The following is a 19,185-nucleotide window of genomic DNA, read 5'->3' as shown; positions in this document are numbered from 1 at the left end:
TAGACGAAGTTCGCCATTGCTCTTAAGAGATAAAACTACTGGCGAAACCCATGGTGATGATTCAACAGGTTCAATTATTTTCTTGGCAACAAGATCAGACAAAATTACTTTCAATTTTTCACGATATGCTAAAGGTACATTTCTGACTTTATGTCGAATGGGAATAGCTGATTCTTTAAGAATGATACAGTGTTTAAAATTAACAAACTCCCAAATTATCAGTAAAAATAGAAGAAAATGTGTTCTTCATTTGAGTAATAAAATCATTTTCGGGTGGGACTACATATACAGGTGGAGAAGCATTAGGATCAAGTTTAATGCCTAAATCGTGTTGATGGGCCCAACACAAGATAGATGCACCTTTAGAGGCATCATACACTTTCCCTTTAGTAGTTCTGTCTTTGAATTTAATATCAGCCCACATGTAACCTTCAAGATCAATTTTCTTTCCAGAGTAACCACCAGGATGTACATCGGGTGGTAACAATTTCGTTGTGCTCCAATACTTATTGAAAACATTTTTGCCTATAATAGTATACCAGGCACAAGAATCAATAAGCATTGATATTTCTTCTCCATTGATGAAAATAATATCGCTGGGAAAACCCTTGCATTTAGTATTTCCAACGTACAACAAGGTATTGATTTCAGAAGGTTGTTCAAGATCATCACATTCTTCGTATGATAAGAAGTTTACTTTCTGTGAAGACTTACACATTTTGTTAAAATGACCTGGCTTTTTACACTTTATACATATTTTGTTCCATGCCGGACAACCCCTGTAGTTTCCTACATGATCATTGGCTCCACATCTGTAACATACAATTTGGGATTTTTTAACAAAAGTTTTATTTTCCTTCCCAAAAATCTCTTTTCTAGCAAGAGAAGATGAAGATTTCCTATAATTGGAAAAATTATTTACTAAAGAAACCTCAGGAATTACTACTTTACTTTTAACTTCCTGACCTCTTATTTCACTTACAAACAATTCTGATTGTTCAATACCCTTAGCAATGTTTAACACAGCACTGAGAGAAGATTCAGTACCCATCCACAAACGTTCTTGGATCTTTTTAGTTTTTGTACGCATCATGATTTGATCCCTTAAGACTTGTTCAAAATTTATAGTCTCAAAAGAACAAGAACCAGCTAAAGTGCGCAACGCAGCTACATAGTTTTCAATGGACTCATCCTCTTTTTGTACTCTGGAATAAAATTTAAATCTTTCCATAACAGTATTGATCTTTCTTCCAAATCTAATACTTAGTTGCTTTATAACAACTTCAAAAATATTTAAATCTCCAGAACCTACATTTTCAATTGGAGGTAAATTTTCCAATTCTTTAAGTCCTGCACCGCCTAGACAGTTCTTTAAAAGTGCTAATTTCCTTTTTGGAGAACATCCATCCTCCTCTACTACATCTACATATGATAAAAATGTTGGATACCAAACATCCCATTCCATTTTGGGATCACCAGCTAAAGGCAAAAAATGTGCAGGTGAGGTGATATTGTTAGACTTTTTTTTATTTTAAATGACATAAAAATAATAAAGAATAGAAAATAATAAAAGTAGTCGCCGTAGTCCATAAAGTAGGTAATGTCCAATGTTGGAAGATGTTGGAGGATGTAAAATGTCTTCTGAAATTAGATAATGTTTACCACAAAATATGTTTGGAAAAGGAATCTTGTTCCAGAATTTCGTTGTAAAGAAAATATAAAAAGAAATAATTTCCCAAACAAAGAAACGAAAATGAACTTTGCGACAGGTTTCCGAAAGAGATCGTAACCGTTACTATGGAAACGAATATCTAACTAAAACGAAATGGCCGCTGAAACGCACACGTCAAGGCGTACGTGAAGACGTGATGCGTGTGGACAGGTGTTGACTCAGACGCGTGATAGAGTGGAGTTACGTTGTGTGATTGTCTGAGGAACGTCGAAGAGAACTGCGCGTTCGAAAACTTCAGTAAGTTTTCAAAAGATGCATTTCAGGACAAATGTTCAATTAAAGAAATATGTATGAAAAATTGTCAAGAAGTTAAAATTTCGGCAAGGCTTCACATCCGATAACATCAGCGTCAAAATTAAATCTTTTTGGATAGCGTCTTAGGTGAATCCTGTTAGATGCTTGTGAATAATTTAAAATTAAAGTGAGGATAAATATATAACTCCCGCTGGTGCGATCAGAGCACTCAAAATAACAAACTGCCACTGGTGCAATCAATTTACACAGAAAGAATAAAGGAAAATGAATACCTTCTATAGTCTTTAGTTGAAAAGGTGAACGCTGTCTCCACTTCATTTCAAGAAAAAAATTTTTGGAAGAAAGAGGGTGCTTTTTCTTTTCTTCTGGATCCCGAGCGTCGCCAAAATTATGATGTAATCCACTTAGACAAGTAGGTTGCTTGAAAGAAGTTTATTGATGGGAGACAGCTTAGACAACCACCACCAACAGATACTTAGTTATAACTATACATAATCAAGCATATAGAATGTTGGAGCATGAATGAACCATAACAATTCTAATGGAACAGAGAGGTAAGGATGCTACAGTCGTGTTGACGCTATTGATGCGGTCGCGCTGGCTCCCGGTGAGTTGTGTGTGGTTTCATCTGCCCGGGCATGCGTTGGTGTCCCTGGAGCCTGTGGCTGCCGGTCGTAGGAAGCGTGTCCCCAAGGGCGCCATCTTGGAGTCAGGCCACCGTTGGCGCGAAGCAGCGTGGCCAGCAAGGGGGGGGGACACATCTCTGCCCTCGGGCCCAGGCCTGTCTGTCGCGGAGAGCGGAGGTATGGCCCCCGGAGCTGGTGAGTGAAGATGGTCTCGAGGCGGCGCCTTCGTCAGCAGAGGGCGCCGCCGTCAATCACTGGCCCTTTCTGGTGTGCCTGGCATACAGCAGAGTCTCGGCGAGTGGCAGCGGGGGACGCGGCTAGAGCCCTACGTACCGCTCAGGTGTCCAGCGCCTGTCAGAATCGCCCCCGGCAGGACACCTTAGGCTCCGCTCCGCGTCACTGTTGAGCCAGGGCTAGTAACGGGCGGCCGCCATGTTGGGTCCGAGGCAGGGGTCAGGAGCAATCTACGCCGCTCCAGTGGCACCAGCAGCGATCGGAGCAGCCCCGCAGGTGCCCCACACCTTCCGCTTCAGTTAGGGAGCATGAGCATCGCGGAGGGCTTCTTTCAGATGCTGGGCTCCAGGCCGGAGCAGTGCGCGGACCGGAAGCCGAGACGGTCCATGTCCGTCCGTCTCTGCTCCTCCCACTTGTCCCACCTTGGCAGGGTCAACCAGTGATTCAAGAAGTGGGAGTCTGGTTTCTATCGTAGTGAGCCTATCGTAGATAGGGAGACAAGTCTTTGTAAAAATGTTCTAATTTAGTCCAAAAGTCTGCTCCCAGCTCAGTAAGGCCCACATCACTGAAGCTCATTGTAGACGTAGTCGCTTGTGCAATGGGCAAACATGCGGCAGGACTGTTTGGTGATCTTATAGTTTGACTCTCCCCTGCAATGTTGCGTTTCGGAATTTTCACCTTGCTGTTTTTCCTAGGGACACCTCCTCGCTTCCTTTTTGAGATCGGATCAACTGCCAAATTTAAAACCCCCGATTTAGAGCTGTAGTTCGTGTTTTTGGTCTTGAAGACAATGATCCTAAATGCTCATGATTGTGATTAGAAGTACCTTGGGTAGCTAAAGCAGCGTCTGTGAGAGCAAGGGCAGTGGATGAACCTCCAACGGCTTGTGATAAGTTGCTCCTCTCTCCAGTAGCACCAGGCATAACAGAATCTGACCCTTGTAGATAATTTGGCAACAGTGCATGTACTAGCATGCCCATAGATGACCGTTTGTCGAAGGCAGGGTCCATAGATAGCCTCCGATCGGTCAGTTCAATTTCGTGGGCTAACGCGGATGATGCCCTCGTAAGAAATTGGTCCAAAGTACCAACTATTGACCCGCCATTGATAGACTTCTTACCCTTCCCAGCCTTGGGGGTAGTCATTACAATAGTGGGCTGGGAAGCGGCCATTGCAGTACTCCCTTCCAATAGTTATTGCGTATAGGTACTAATTCTGTGACAACTGCCAGTCTACAACATGTGTACTAACCTTTCATTACAGATGAAAAGGGGGGGCGCCGTCCCGTCCTCAAACATTCTCTAACTGGCTCAAACGGGCCCGTCCTTGGCTCGGGATTCGCCCCTCGCACGTCCCGCGTAGCGGGGGCGTACACAGATATAGGCTGTGAGCGGCAAGCAAAGGGGGGCACAGGTGCTGCTGATTGCGGGGCTCCTGGGAATTGGAGTCCCGCTGACACTCCCCACACGGCCTCTGATTCACGGGCAGGTCCCAGGCAAGTTCACTGTTTGCTTAATTTTGTTTTGTTAAAAAGATACATGTAGTAATTGTCTTTTATTTATTTCCTTTCTAGAATTTAGATTGCTTTCGTGTCATTTAGAACAGTTTTATGTAATGTTAATGTTCTGATGCAATGGTAGAATGTAGTGTGTAAGAGATTCTTTAGGGAGAAACGGTTGGATTTTGATTGTGCTGGATGCTTTCTTCTTGGCTCCAGTGGGTCTTTGATTTGCACTAATAAATATTTTATTTTCATACAAACTCGCCTACTGCTCCTCTTTACATAGTTGTCGGGCGTACAGTTGCGCTTCTCATGTTGGAATAATTCATTAAAGATCTCCTCATTAGCTTTCCCCTCTGGGATCTCAAGAGATGCCCTCTCCTTATCGGGCATACTGTAAATATGGCATGAGCCTAAAAGCTGCCCTTCTCAGGCATAATATAAATAAGGTGCTTGTTTATAAAAACATAGACGCAAGTTATAGGCTTATGGTAAATCTAAATAAAAAGCTCTCCAACATAGAAAGGGGCTTTAACTGAAAGCTTTAAAGGAATAAGCCCTGTAACGTGGCCTTGATGCATATCTAGTCACCATATCTAATCACCAATTTATTCTATGGAAGTAAAAAGATGAATACCCTAGTGAAACAAACTTGTATGAGGTCTCCTGCGATGCTGGAGGATTAGCTGCTTGCTGTGATAGCTGAAAGCTATGATTTGAAGGTAAGTTTTTGGGTTTTCCAAGCTTTTTATGTAAGGTTTGCATTAGCTATAGGAAGGTCATATATATCGGTCTATAAGAAAAATTATACAAATAACCATTTCTCTATCACTGACTAATAAGTACTTAGTTCCATCTAAAGGAACAATTTTAGCAACCTTAGAATCAAGAGAATAAGGAAAAAACTGTACATTTCTATTCCTAAGCCTTTTAGTTTGCATGCAGTGCGATCACACTGGTTCATAACTCACTGAGCTACAGTACAAGACTTATAACTTATGACCCACAGGTAAAACACGGATCTCTGCAGCAAAAGTTACAGGTCACTTAGTGGTCTACATAAAATACAAATCTTTGACCTGCATAATAACAATATGAAAAGCTTGCTAAGAAAAGAAGCACTTATCCGAGCAAGGAGAAGCATTTAAAAGAGGAAGATTGTTGAATGCATGGACTACTCGTACTGTGTGGATGTTCTATTCTAGATTGCTTTTGTTTTAGGATGTAATGTTTTCAAGTGCTGCGTGGAGTGGCATTAAAGGAATCCTGCATAATAGTAGCCTGCAGTCTTGTAATGAAATTTAACTTGCAGAGTATAGCTCCACCTTACAAGTTTGTCGGACAAGTGAGACAAAGCGAAAACTAGTGCTTAACCTTAATTGGTGTCACACAATCGGACACTGGGTAAATAATATGGTGGGAAACTTTCATTAGAAGTACAGAGTGCACCTATGCAAATGCCCTAAAAAACTAAAGAAGGGAATTCCGAAGTTTTAGGAGCAGAATGGCCTAAAGCAAGTGGTATGTTTTTCCATCGAAGACACAATTCTCATAAGGGCTCTTTTGATCTGCAGGTATACATAACCGTCAAAACCTCTTGAGCTGTTCTAAAATTCAGGTAAGGATTCTAGAGTGGTTTGATACCAAGGTTAATCACGGAGTCCTGGTGCACTGGAGGCAGTATTGGGACAGTTTTACTTCCAGTATTCTAGCTGACCACATGCAAGGAAAGAAACTCCTAACTCTTAGATCTCTCCTTGACCCCTTCTATTTCCTCCTCCCTTCCTTGATTTGCTCAGACCACCTTTGGTAAGCTCCTTGTTCTACTCCTTTGATTACGAACTATATTTTGTCAACTTTAGTGACCCTAATTTCAATAACTTTGCTTTCTTTGGGGAATTGTTTATGTTCATTAAGTCATACAGGGGCCAAGGAAAATGGACCACATCTCTACCCGTGGTTGCTAGAGGTAGATGGGGTGAAGAGGAAGGAGCCTCATCAGCATTTGAAGGGTCAAGGCTGTATAGAGCTGCCCTACAGATTCTCAGGCTTTTCAGAGTGACTGTAGGGTTTCACTCTGGTCAGTCTCGATGCCCAGGTGTTCGTTCCGTGTTTTCGTGCTATCCACGCTTCCGGCCAGTCAGCTACGGCAGAGTGTGCAGAGGAGAACGCCGCACCTAGCTGCCGCATCACCGCCTTCCAGAATTGCTGAAAGGGTCCTGCTACATAGAACTGCGGCCCACCCGTGGACCCCTGTAGCACCTGGCCCCGGAGTAAGTGATGAGTTGCAAGCAGCGGCAGAGCGGTCGGAGCATTGCCATGTTACCATAGACTGCAGCCTGCGGTGCCTGCTAGCCTCTCACCTGCGGTGCCTGCTAGCGTAAGGGGGGCCCAAATAGGAGCAGCGTAATTGGCGACTAGTGGAGCTACGGGGCCACAGCAACTATGAAAAGGGACAGTGACCAGCATCAAGAAGACGCTAGAAGGCGTGTGAGGTGAGCTACATTTGAGCTTAGCTGTGCTGTTGTACTGTTGTGTTGTGACGAGGGAGGGGCACTAAAGTTGGCAAAAGCAAATGGCTACATTAAGGAACCGCTGCCATTTGACTGTCCCTCAACCCCACTGCCTCCACAGATCAGACTGGAAAGCGGCTGCCGGCAGTTGACGGCTCTTGCGGCTCGGAGAGGACTTGTGAGGTTGCAGTCGCAGCTCAAGCCATCATCAAACGAGTGAGTAGAAGAGCGCAGAGGAGACTTGATTGAGCTGGTCTGTTCCCGTTCCCACTTACCTGCGGTTGGAGAGGAGAGGACGCGGAGGTGAGCAGGGAGCCAGAGACAAGCGGCCATATACTGAATCTACTGCACTTACCGCATTTACTGCATCCACACTGCCCACTGCTCCCCCAAAACGCTGCAAGCACAGCAAACTTAAACCATTCCACGCGCTTGTTCACCTAGGCAACTGGAGCCTCTGGAGTGCGAAAGACTTGTCAAAGGGCTGTAGGGTTGTTAATTTACTTACAATATTTGCGCCTTTAGGCGGACTTCAGGCGAACTCATGAGGTCGGAAACAACTAGGGAGACCCTTGCGTCTAAACCAAACGGAAAAAAAGGGAAGCAGCCAAACCCAATGCAAAAAATATGGCTGAACCAAAACTCATCACAACCGAGCAGAATCCGGATATGGCAGCAGTAAAACTGCAAGTCACAAGCGCAACACGCTGCTACCAACCAGAGATCTTCTCAAAGTTCAGCTTTTCGAAGGACGCGGGCTCTGCCATTTTTTCCAGTAACAAATTCCTGCAAGGCTTGCAATCGCCATTGCTACCAGCATTACCAGCTTCACAAATGCTAGCATTTGTCACAAGCCCTTTGCCTCCAGACAAACTAATGGCACTACAGCATCAAGGCGAGACTTCAAAACACAGAAACCAGAGCAGCTTCCAGTGGAGCCCGATCAAAGGAGAGAAGCCTCACGCAACAGTTGATGCTCCGCCATTACCTCCGTCACAATCCACAGTCCGATCGGAAAACAGCCGCCTGGGCAGTAGCCAGGGAATTCTCTCTGCAGAATACAAATTGCAAAAAAGCCCTATAACACCACCACAACTAGATGCTAAACCAGAAAACTGGTCCACCGAAAGGTTTAAAGCCAAGCAGGAACCCGGGGCTGGACAAAGTAAGAGGATCAAATCAGGGAAATACATTTCAGCCCCTCTATGAGCATGCTGATCAGAAGCTACAGTACGCCGATTAAGACAAGAGATCTAATGATCAAAAGACCATCATCAGCCCCAGATCCGTACAGTCATGCCCAAGGTAGTGCACCTATCAAACTGGGAGGATCAGGGGTAGGGTCTCAGGACCCAAGCTAGAAAGGAGGAGGTAGGGCAATGGTGTCTTACCTAAATACATTAGAATGGGAAGAAATGCTTGCAATTTCAACTCAGATCAGAAAGGGCACCCTCGCCAAGAATTCCCACAAAAGTCTCCCCGGGTCATCAACCGGGATGACCATAACACCAACAAAAGTATGAACGAGAGAGCTCAGAAAAGAACAAAATACTGGTACCTGGACTTCTCTTTTAAATACAATCAAACTAGCTGTCGAAGCATTGCAACACCAATCGGACGTGATGGACCTACAACTTAAACTTCTGAATACATTGGCAGTTTTTACAGCCGGTATTGACGAAAAGCTGGAAAACCTGAACGGCTTGATAACAAGAGCACAAACCAACACCTATCTTAGTTGTAACTGCAATCAGGTTGTCGATCAATTATCTACACTGCCCTCCATGTTAACTGGCGATATTAAAAACTCCAGCAGAAAACACAACAAAAGATCTGGGTACCACCGAAAGCACAGAGGGAATATACAGCAGGAAAAAACTTAGCAATGGGCTAAAAGACCATTCTGAGGTGCACAATGAGGAGATGGCACAGACTCGAAATGGGAAACTTCAAGAACTCCACGCTGAACAACGTTCCCAACAATAAAGGAAAGGGCGCAATCAAAAGCTACAAACAAACACAATAAAATATTTTTCTATTTTTGCAGGCGCCCAGAATAAACATGCAACTATAGTCAGTGATGTAGGGCTAATACATCAGGCAAAATTGTTACCACCCACTTCCGAACAACAGCAAAAAGTAAATGGAATAAGCATGGAACATGGAGAAATAAAGGGACAAGATTTGCCAATAAGAGAAATCCGAACAAAATGAACAAAATCAAGAAAAAAGAAAGATGCGTCCGTCTTTAAAATCGGACAGTGCTGTTGTGAACGTATCTAGGACCCTATTTAAATATTCCCGAATTATGCCCTTATGTGGTTATAACAAATCATATCCTTATAAAGGCATAAGAATCATATCCATATTTAGTCATAGTCAATGCAGTCCAAATACGGCAAGGCTACTCCCATAGACTCCTAGAAAGTACAACGCGTTCTTTAAACAAACCAAGCCTCCAGCAGCCCGGGAATTCCCCCTGCTTTTGTTTTGGTTTGTCCAAGAACTCCTGGAGTCCTGAAAGAACTAAGTTCTTAGTGATGTCTTATGTCCAACCTTACGTCAAACTCTGCACCTTCCAGGTATAAATATATGAACAGCTGCCCTAACAAACACAGGGTGGTTTGGAGCAGATCGGCTCTCTACTTACCCGAAGCCCAGCTGTAACGAGAGCCGAAGGAAGCCGACCCTCCCATTGACGCACTGAGAGAGACGCTGTCTTTTCTCCTGCTGAGAAATCCAGCCCCAGTGTTTCCAGTCACCCTTGCGGGTTTCTGGGAGATCCAGTCCTGAGAACGAGATACAAGACATCCTTCATTCGATAACCAAGGTACGGAGCTGATTAGATCCTTAGAGAATTCTTGATTCAGATTCTTGGCAAAAACTAACTTAACTTAAAACTGCAGCTCACTTACTCCTTCCCACGTACTAGGCTTAGGTTAGGTACACCAGAGTAGGCGTATCTTAGAAGCACCAGTTGAGTACGTTTAGTCAATGATTTTATGTATGTTATCTATTTTAAACACGGTATGGCTTAGAAACTGTACCATGCTTTTACAGTATTCTTTCATAATACTCCTTTTACTGTACGCACATTATTTTATGAAAAGTATTGCAATTGTGGCAACTCACTTCTCTTGCATGAGAAAGAAGACTGTTCAATAAATAACCACTTTTATTGAAAACGCCAGTCTCTCTATTTCTCTGCGCTTCTGGTGAAACTAAGCATGCACGATTGACTGAGTGAAATAGTTATCTATTGTTTCCGCGACTCTGGAGATATACTCCTTATTCTGGAGGGAGCAAAGTTGTCATGCTAATGCGGTTGTCAGACGCTAATCCCTTCTGGTCTATTCAGGGAAGTTAACACCTCCTTGTTTACTTGAGAAAGTTTCTAGTGACCTCTGAGCTAGCTGGCATTCATAATTAAGTCTAACATATTCCATAGAGACCTAGTCGACCTCAGTCCTACGTCTAAACTATCGTTTGTTATTCCAATGCGCAGAGCCTATTGGGAATATAGGAACTACACTACATGGCGCCCAACGTTTGGTAAGGCGATAAATTAACGCTAGATGCTAGAGTAACTCAGTCATGCTTTTCACACAGACCCCTTTTTCCCGTAAAAACTCCAATAGACGTCTGCAGTGGGTGAAAGGTTAATATCCGCCAAAACTTAGTAGGATGAGAATCTTATGTATTCTTGGTTTAGTCAACGTTGAAGGATACAGTGTTCCAAAATATTGTGCACCTAATCTTTGTTTCCTTGAAACTTGCTCTGCAAACTTTCAGTCAGTAAAAATGTCGAATGACGACAGAGAAAGAGATGAATTAGCAGCTCAACTTTTAGCGGAAGACACAAGTCTTCGGCAAGATGACCCGAATGCTATACTCATCCCAGTCAATGTAAGGAAGAGTGTAACTTACATACTTATAAATAATGGAGTATCATCAAGAGGTGGTACAGTCATATTTGTGGTAGAGGCCCATGAATATCGGCAGACAGAGGTATTCTATTCCTGGATAGATTTTCCAGCAGCACATGCTGTGACACGTGAGTTCCACTACTACAAAGTAGCGGAATCTCCAGCGGAATACGCCCCTTTTGAAGACATTGAAATTCCACTAACATACCAAGAGCACCAGCTCTGGTTTAATGGCGCCCTAAAACATCAAAATCACATCACCAGGCTCGGTCCACTAGATAGACCAGGAGCCACATGGCCGGTTCTAGCCAGCTATACACCAGATCCTGACATTGAAAAAAATGTCCAGCGAAGAACTTTTTGTTAAACTACAGGAATTAACAAAAGCATATAGAGAATTAGTTCAATTAACACTTGACGGTACTACCTGCCGCCAAATATTGAAAGAAACAGATATAGCAGAACAACCTTTTGAACTTGCCAGAATAATTGAAAAATCTTATGAAGAATTAGGTATAGTTTGGGTGGGAAACCACTAAAACCCCTACTAACTGAAAATCCTTAAACCTTTATTAAAAATAATCTCATTACTTCAAAAAAGAAGTGGGAGGATAACAAACTACTCCCAGAGAAAGACCGTTCCAGTCCAGAGGTAAGACACCGAATCGGAGAAATAGATCTCCAGAACAGGGAGGCAGGTCTCCACAACGGGAGCCTTCTGAGAAAAGATACAACCTTAGAGATGGGGATAAATTAAGAAAACCTGACCGATATCAAGATATTGATACACGTCCCTCTCTATCTTTTCAGACTTCCTCACAGAAATCGGAAAGAAGACGGTCCAAACACAAAGAAGAGCACGTCCAGTCCAAAGACAAGGAACCTGCTCATCAAAGTAAAAAATTCCAATTTCCAAAAAAGAAGGTAGCTGGTATTAAAATAAAACATGCCGAGGATTCTGAGGACACAACTGAAAAACGGAGAATGGGCCCAGACCATGCTAGACAGCACAGCAGAAGTGACCATAGCTCGCAAGATCCTGATGAATCTTCTGGAGTCAGTGGACACGAATGAATACATTCAGGTGGAAACTGCAGACACCAGAGTTAGCATGCCTCATAAAATATACGAAATAACATTACGTATAGAAGGGGACAAAACTAGGAAAATAAGAGGTCTCTTTTGGGATAACCTTTCGAAAGGCTATGATATCCTTCTAGCAGAGAAAGACTGGCCACCAGAGTTTGTCAGGGAGTGCCCACATGGCGAAGAAATGATTATGCCTGCCTTCTCAAATCACATTCCAATTCATAAAAAATACACATTTGCTAGAAAATGGGCAGTAGCCCAAGCCCCTGCAGTATATAAAAATCATGTAGGATGGGATGAAGATTCTCCTCACCATAAAATTCAGTTAAAAAATCAACCAACTGCACAGAGGCAGTATCCTGTTAAGCAAGAAGCTAAAAAACAAGTCAGGGAGATCTTGGATCAACTTGAATATCAGGGGGTAATTGAAACATGCACCTCACAAATGAACAATCCTTTGTTTCCTGTCTCCAAGCCAGACTAATAATATCGTCTAGTTTTGGACTACAGACACTTAAACTCTTGTTGCAAAACATTTGCAGTACAAAACTCACACAGTGCAGCACTAATGAATAACATTGTGCGCAAAAAATATAAAACGACATTAGATATTTCAAATGGTTTCTTCTGTCAAAACATTGCACCAGAAAGCAGGTGTTTAACCACTCTCTCCTGTATGGGGGCTCAATAGCAATTTTGTCGTCTCCCACAGGGATTCAAGAACAGCCCAGGATTGTTTTCAGCCAGGGTAACAGAATTACTACAAATATATGATGATGTGGCATTATCTTATGTCAATGGCATCTATCTTACAGACGATGACCTGGAGACACACTTGAAAAGAGTGAACACCATTATACTTGGGTTCGCAGCTGAAGGGTCCAAATTCAACTTTAAAAAGTCACGAATTGCCCACCTCACTGTCCTATTTTTGGGATGAGTTATCAAGTGAAGGCAAAAGCCTAGCAGACAACTTCTTAGAGAAGTGTGCAGTGCTCCAAAAACACTGAAAAACTTGCAATCAATTCTAGGTTTCCTGAATTTCGGAAGAACATACATTCTAAACTACGCAGAGAGGGTTAAACCACTCTACGAATTAATAAAACCTGATTTCAAACCAATTAATTGGACACAAAATCACACAAAAATTTTAAGATCAATACAAACCGAAATGTTAACTAAAACAAAACTGCAAACACGCGCAAACGAACGCAACCTTGTAATCGGAGTCATCCCAGGAAGATGCGGATTCACATACCTAACCAATAATGAGGGAGAAACTGTACCAATAGCTTATAAATCACACTTGTACACACAAGCTGAAATGAAATTCAGTTCTACTGAAAGAATACGAACTGCGGTTCAAACTGCTGTAGCAAAAGAAAGAACCCTAGCCCAAGGCAAGAGCATATCTGTTTTAACAGCAGTATCAGCCCTTGAGGCAGTAACGAGACCAAGCATTCCGAATGCTAAAGCTTTAGATCCAAAATGGATACAATGGGAAAATTCTCTTGCTGCAATAGACGAGGAACACGCATTTGATCCCAAAAGGAAAAAATTAGAAGATCTGGAATACGAACATGAATGTCCTCTGTCAATCAAAATTCTGCCTCTCGAACAGTACTCGTGTGTAATATACACTGACAGATTTCCACAACACTACGTTGTGGGAAAACAATTTTACAATGCAGCATGCGTGATTGTTAAAGGTCGCTGGCGCTTAGGTAAATTCAGACCAATGGTCACCAAAACTGAAACAATCAGAAACTGTACTGCTCAGCGAGCTGAAATAAGATCTTTAAAGATGGCGCTTGAAAATGCCGATCGCGAATTCCCCACACTAATAGTGTGCGATTCGCATTACTGCGTCCAGTCTTACAATGACATGCAGACTTGGATCAAAAACGGTTACAAAGATGAGACAGGTGCCACAATAAAGCATAAAAAACTTTGGGAATGAAGTAGTTCTTTTGCAGAAAGAACTACAAAATACTCACGTGATACATACACTGAGTCATCAACGTGATGGCGTTCACGTTGCAGGGAATTCATTGGCTAACGGAGCCACAGCGGCAGCTGTCAAACCGGCTTCCGTAGCTACAAAAAAGCGTTCTAAAAAACAAATAGATGGAGAAACGCTACTAGCAGTAAAAGCCTCAATGGACGGCAACTATGCGGCGTTACCTCTAAATTATCCACTCGGAAATATATACATAATTGATGCGTACTCAGTTCCGTTTGCTCGAATCCCTGGAGTGGGGGATAGAGTAATTCCAAACACGAACCGGAGGGCTTAATTGATTCAAGAAGCACACATGGGAATGGGTCTGAGGCACCAAGAGCTCTTGAAATCTCTAATTGAATTACAATCACAATACTGGTGGCCGGGGATGAACGTGCAAATTTACAACTTTGCAATGAATTGTCAGGACTGCAATAGAGATCGCAGTTGTGAACCGGACCAGACACCAGCCCAGATACCTTTATTAGAAAGCATTAGGCTATCTATACGCAAAAATCCAGATGGAAAAAGGCGATCCCATAATTATTAAGACGAGATTGATTTAGATGAGGCCCCAGCGCTCGGCGGATGCCAAAACTGTTTTAAAAGATTTGCGAGTATTTATCGGCACATACGCAATTGGCATGCTACATTCTGACCAGGGTCCTGCATTTAGCTCTCGAGCTTACAAGGAGGCCATGGCCAGCTTCGGCATTGCATTGCGGTACTCTAGTCCATTCCATCCCGAGGGAAATGCGGTAGTGGAGAGAAAAAACCGTGACATAAAGCAATCTATAACAACGAGGGTATTCGGTACGGGTGGGTCAAACATCTAACAAGTGTCCAACGTAGTCTTAATAATCTGCCAAGAAATTCTCTAGGAGGTATCACTCCCTACGAACTTTTGTTTTGTACCAGAATGATCATTCATGACCTTGATCATCAGACTTCAGTGGTGGAACAAAAAACCTTTGATATCAAAGATCGTTAGGCTGTTTTACAGGACTTACATGAAACAAGAAGAAGTCTAAGTAACATAAAGCTAAAGCCAACGGCCACTGAAGAATACCCACCTGTCCCAGCAAGACCTGTCTAGATTCCAAAGATTGGGGATCTGGTCAGAGAAAAGATCGCAGTGAAGAAGGAATTTGGGCCTTCTTACAGAAAAGTAGTACCTGTCTTAGCTGTCAGCGGAACAAGATCAGTAGTACTACCGCCCCTTGCTGGTAAAAAGAACAGAGTTGCATCAATCGACCTGGTAAAACCACAATAATGTGGCCAATAAGAAGTAGTAGGCCCAGTGGACTCCCAAGAAGTAGCAGAAGACCAAACCTTGCTACAATTCAAGAGGTTCAAACTGAGAGACTAATCACATTTGACAAACCTGCAGTGAATAAAAAAGAACTAAGCAACAAAGCCATGGAACTTGTGCCTCTTGAAACCCAAATTGCAACAGTTCGTCAAGAAACACAAATCTATAATGATGTAGCCTCTGAACATACAGAATCAAAGATTAATAACAATCCGGAAGCAATTCCATCAATTGACAGAACTGCATCTGGCTACTTCATCAATTTCGATGACTTTTTTGATGATCCAAGTGAACATGAAGAAACGCCAGCAACTAAAACTTTCAAAGATAAAAATGACTTAACTCTCATCAACTCAAAGAAACATATCTGATTTCACCGTGGATTGAATTATGGATTGCTTTAGGTGTACTTTTCCGCCTACTCTGGCTCATTTTGGTTTTAAGCTTGGGAAAATTCATTGATGGAAAATATAGTACAATGGACACAGCAAGTCAGAACATCAACTTGGTCCTAAAGCCTCACAGATCTTCTCACATTGAAAAAAGAGAACTATCATCAGTGAACATCACAGCCATTCCTATACCTGGTGGTGTAGCATGGGACGCTACTGATTACGAAATCTATGGCCCGATTGAACTCTTGAAATATCCACACCAGTTCAAGGTTTCATTAAGTGACTTTGTGACACCAAGCACTTTATCTGATGATTGGGATTTTGAAAATATTAATATGTCAGATTTAGAAATGTCAGCAAAATTCACAGAAGGAGAAGTGTGGCTCAATGGTTAGAGCGGCAGACCCTGATGCAGAGGTCTAGCCCGGGACCAGGGTTCAATTCCCCGCCTCGGCGGGTCTTGGGCTAAAAAATTCCACGGACCTGATAATTCTCGCCTCGGTGCCTATTCTAATCATGGAGTCCCACTCTGTGACTCTGGGCAATAGCTTGCTTAATCTCCACAACGGCCCCCACAACGCTAAGGATGCCTGGCCTCCACCTTGGGGGTGCCCAGGAGTGGACACCTCACAGGGAAAGCCAGGATGGGTTCCACAGCGGTATTCATACAAGCGCCTTGAGACCCTTGCGGGTGAGTAGTGCGCTATACAAGTATCAATTTACAATTTACAGCATGATTATTTAGAAGGCTCATCAAATTATGAAGAAATGTATTGCTATAATCATTATGGTCATCACTATTTGCATAAATCTGCTAATCCTAGAAATGTTTTTACTTATAATCAATGGGAACATTGCCCAACACCGCCAAAAGGCAGCTCGAAAACATTTTATGAGAAATTCCCATACTTCTCAGGGTTTAACAACACAGATCCAGAAACGTTATATTTTAAAATGTTAAAACCTTTGCTCTGTAAAAACAATGCCCGTTTTGTTGACAAATGGTACGCGATCCTGAATAAGTGTTCGCTGGACCTTATCTTGCTAATTATTGAGCTCTTGAAAGCCCTGAAAGATCTTACTAATGAAATAGACACAATCAAAACGAACTAACGAATTCCATGGAAACCACTGATTACACTAAGATGTTAGAGGATATCAACATTCAACTCACCAAATACACACAGGAGATCCAAGAACGTAAAATTTGCAAATTTAAAAGACACCATTGATTATAAGCTCGGGGAGGTGTACACTTGGGCAGAAGAGTATGCCCGCCACCGTCAACTTAAAGCTTACAACCCATATTCTGCAACAGACACCACTTCTTCTGACAGCGATGCACGTCCCCAGAAACAAAAGACACAACAACCAAGCGCCACAGCAAGACCTACAACTTCTGACTCTGCGGTTCCTTTTTTGGAGGAGGGCCAAAAAGAACAGGACGACCCCGGAGGGGCAAAAACAGTAGAAAAAACAAAAGAACCAGAAAACAAGACCAAGAAAAGCAGGAAGAAATACTGGATTTCAATAACTTGGTGATCAACATCTCAACTCACACCTTCTCAGATTTAGAATTACGTACTTTACAAAAAGGACAATCTTTCGTGCCAACTACCAACACTAACACGTTAGAACTAGAGATCAGCTTTTTTAAACTGATGAGAAACATCAGACTACGGAACTATTTTGAGAACGTTGTTCCTACGAATCCTCAACAAGATGATATCCTGATGGGTTTACGTCCCCACAGCACTTTTTTAGCTCCTGTGAGTCATAAGATCATTGACACTTTCGAAAACTTGGTCAAACAGGAGCTTTCGACACTCAAATTTCAACCCAAGTTGAAACACTGCAATTTAACCATGAAAGAAAGGAACATCATGAAGAAATTGGCCGATAATCAATGAATATTTTGCCAAAATGCTGACAAGGCTGGAGCACTTGTAATTATGGACAGCACATTTTACAATGAACAAGTCCTGATTCACGTGTCAGACACCAATACCTATGCCAAGCTGGAACACAATCCAACCAACGAATTTAAAATGATTTTGAAAGAGATCTTACAGAAAACTGTTGATTAAAATGTCATTAATGAAAAAGCCAAAAAATCCTTAACTCAAGAAAACCCTAAGACACCATCACTGTACATGCTACCAAAAGTCCACAAGGACCGACTTAAACCACCTTTCAGACCAATTGTTTCGACAAGGGGCAGCATACGCGAACCGGTTGGAAAATTTCTAGACAAACCTCTGCAACCATTGGTGATACGAACTCCCACTTATTTTAGTGACACTACGGATTTCTTAATGAAAATCAACAGCATGCCATTGACACAAGATGAACTGTGGTTATGTACCATAGATGTCAAAGCATTGTACACCTCAATTCCTCACAACCTTGGCATAGAAGCAATCGAACAGGCATTACTCGACTCCAACATCAAAACATCACTACAACCTTTCCTCATGGAACTACTCTTGTTCACACTATATCAGAGTTACTTTATATGGCAGGACACGTGCTATTTACAACTAAACTGAACTTCTATGGGAAATTGTGCAGCTCCTGTAAATGCCGATCTTTTCATGCACTATTTTGAACAGCGCAATATACTCAACTTACCGTTGTGGCTGCAACATGGTAACATTTTTCTACGTTATAATGATGACATTTTCATTGTCTGGTCAGGTCCTGACAAATTACTCCTGAGTTTCCTTCAACAACTAAACACGATCAATGATCGTATACAGTTTACATGGTCCTTTGATAAAAAGTCCATCAACTACTTGGATGTACAAGTTCAGTTAGACCAAAACAAATTTGTTACCACTATTTATCGTAAAGATACGGATTGGAACAGCATCTTACATTATTCCAGTTTTCATCGATTAAACCTCAAAAACAACTTTCCCCTCTCACAACTCATGAGAGTAAAACGCATTGTTTCAGAGCCTGCTGATTGTTCAAAACAAATGGATGACATGTGTACAAGATTCACCGATCGGGGGTGCCCACAAGAAGTTTTAACCATCGCAAGGATGAAATATGATACTATGCAAAGAAAAGATTTGTTTTCTGTTAAAACCAAAGAAGAAACTAAACGCATGTCAGTGGTTTCTAAACACTCTATCTTGAGTAACAAATATCGCAATATCATTGTAAAACATTGGCAATTACTCAGTAGAGAACCTGATTTCAGGGGACTCTTCGAACAAACCCCCATCTTCTCATACACCCGAGGTCCTAACCTTAAAGACCTACTGACTCGATCCAACAAAGGCTTAGAACCTAGGCAATACAAAGGCCTACAACCATGTTACAACTGCAGTAATTGCAATAACATTATCAAAGGCAACATCATTCAACATCCCATGAGAGGCAACACCATCAAACTTCAAGTCAATGCGACATGCAACACTGCAAACATCATTTACTTGCTCAAATGTCCGTGTGACCTGTGCTATGTAGGCCATACAGAACGCAAAATTCGAACCAGAATTTTAGAACACAAAAGTAATATCAGGACTCAGAACATGAAGTCTACCGTAGCTGCCCACTTTTCTGATAAGACACAACATTTCCCAATTACGA

At 42.3% G+C, this 19,185-nt stretch overlaps 1 protein-coding gene across 4 annotated transcripts in view; it reads left to right on the top strand.

Annotated features, from left to right (window-relative positions):
* The window catches only part of LOC144826600 (uncharacterized), a 497,905-nt gene that overhangs the window by 168,154 nt on the left and 310,566 nt on the right, over positions 1-19,185 (top strand). The gene's annotated exons all lie outside the window — the stretch shown is intronic.

Source organism: Lissotriton helveticus, chromosome 3_2 (assembly GCF_964261635.1).
Source record: "Lissotriton helveticus chromosome 3_2, aLisHel1.1, whole genome shotgun sequence".
Taxonomy (NCBI): domain Eukaryota; kingdom Metazoa; phylum Chordata; class Amphibia; order Caudata; family Salamandridae; genus Lissotriton; species Lissotriton helveticus.
The sequence above is the reverse complement of the archived record's forward strand: the minus strand, read 5'-3'. Positions and strand labels throughout refer to the sequence as shown.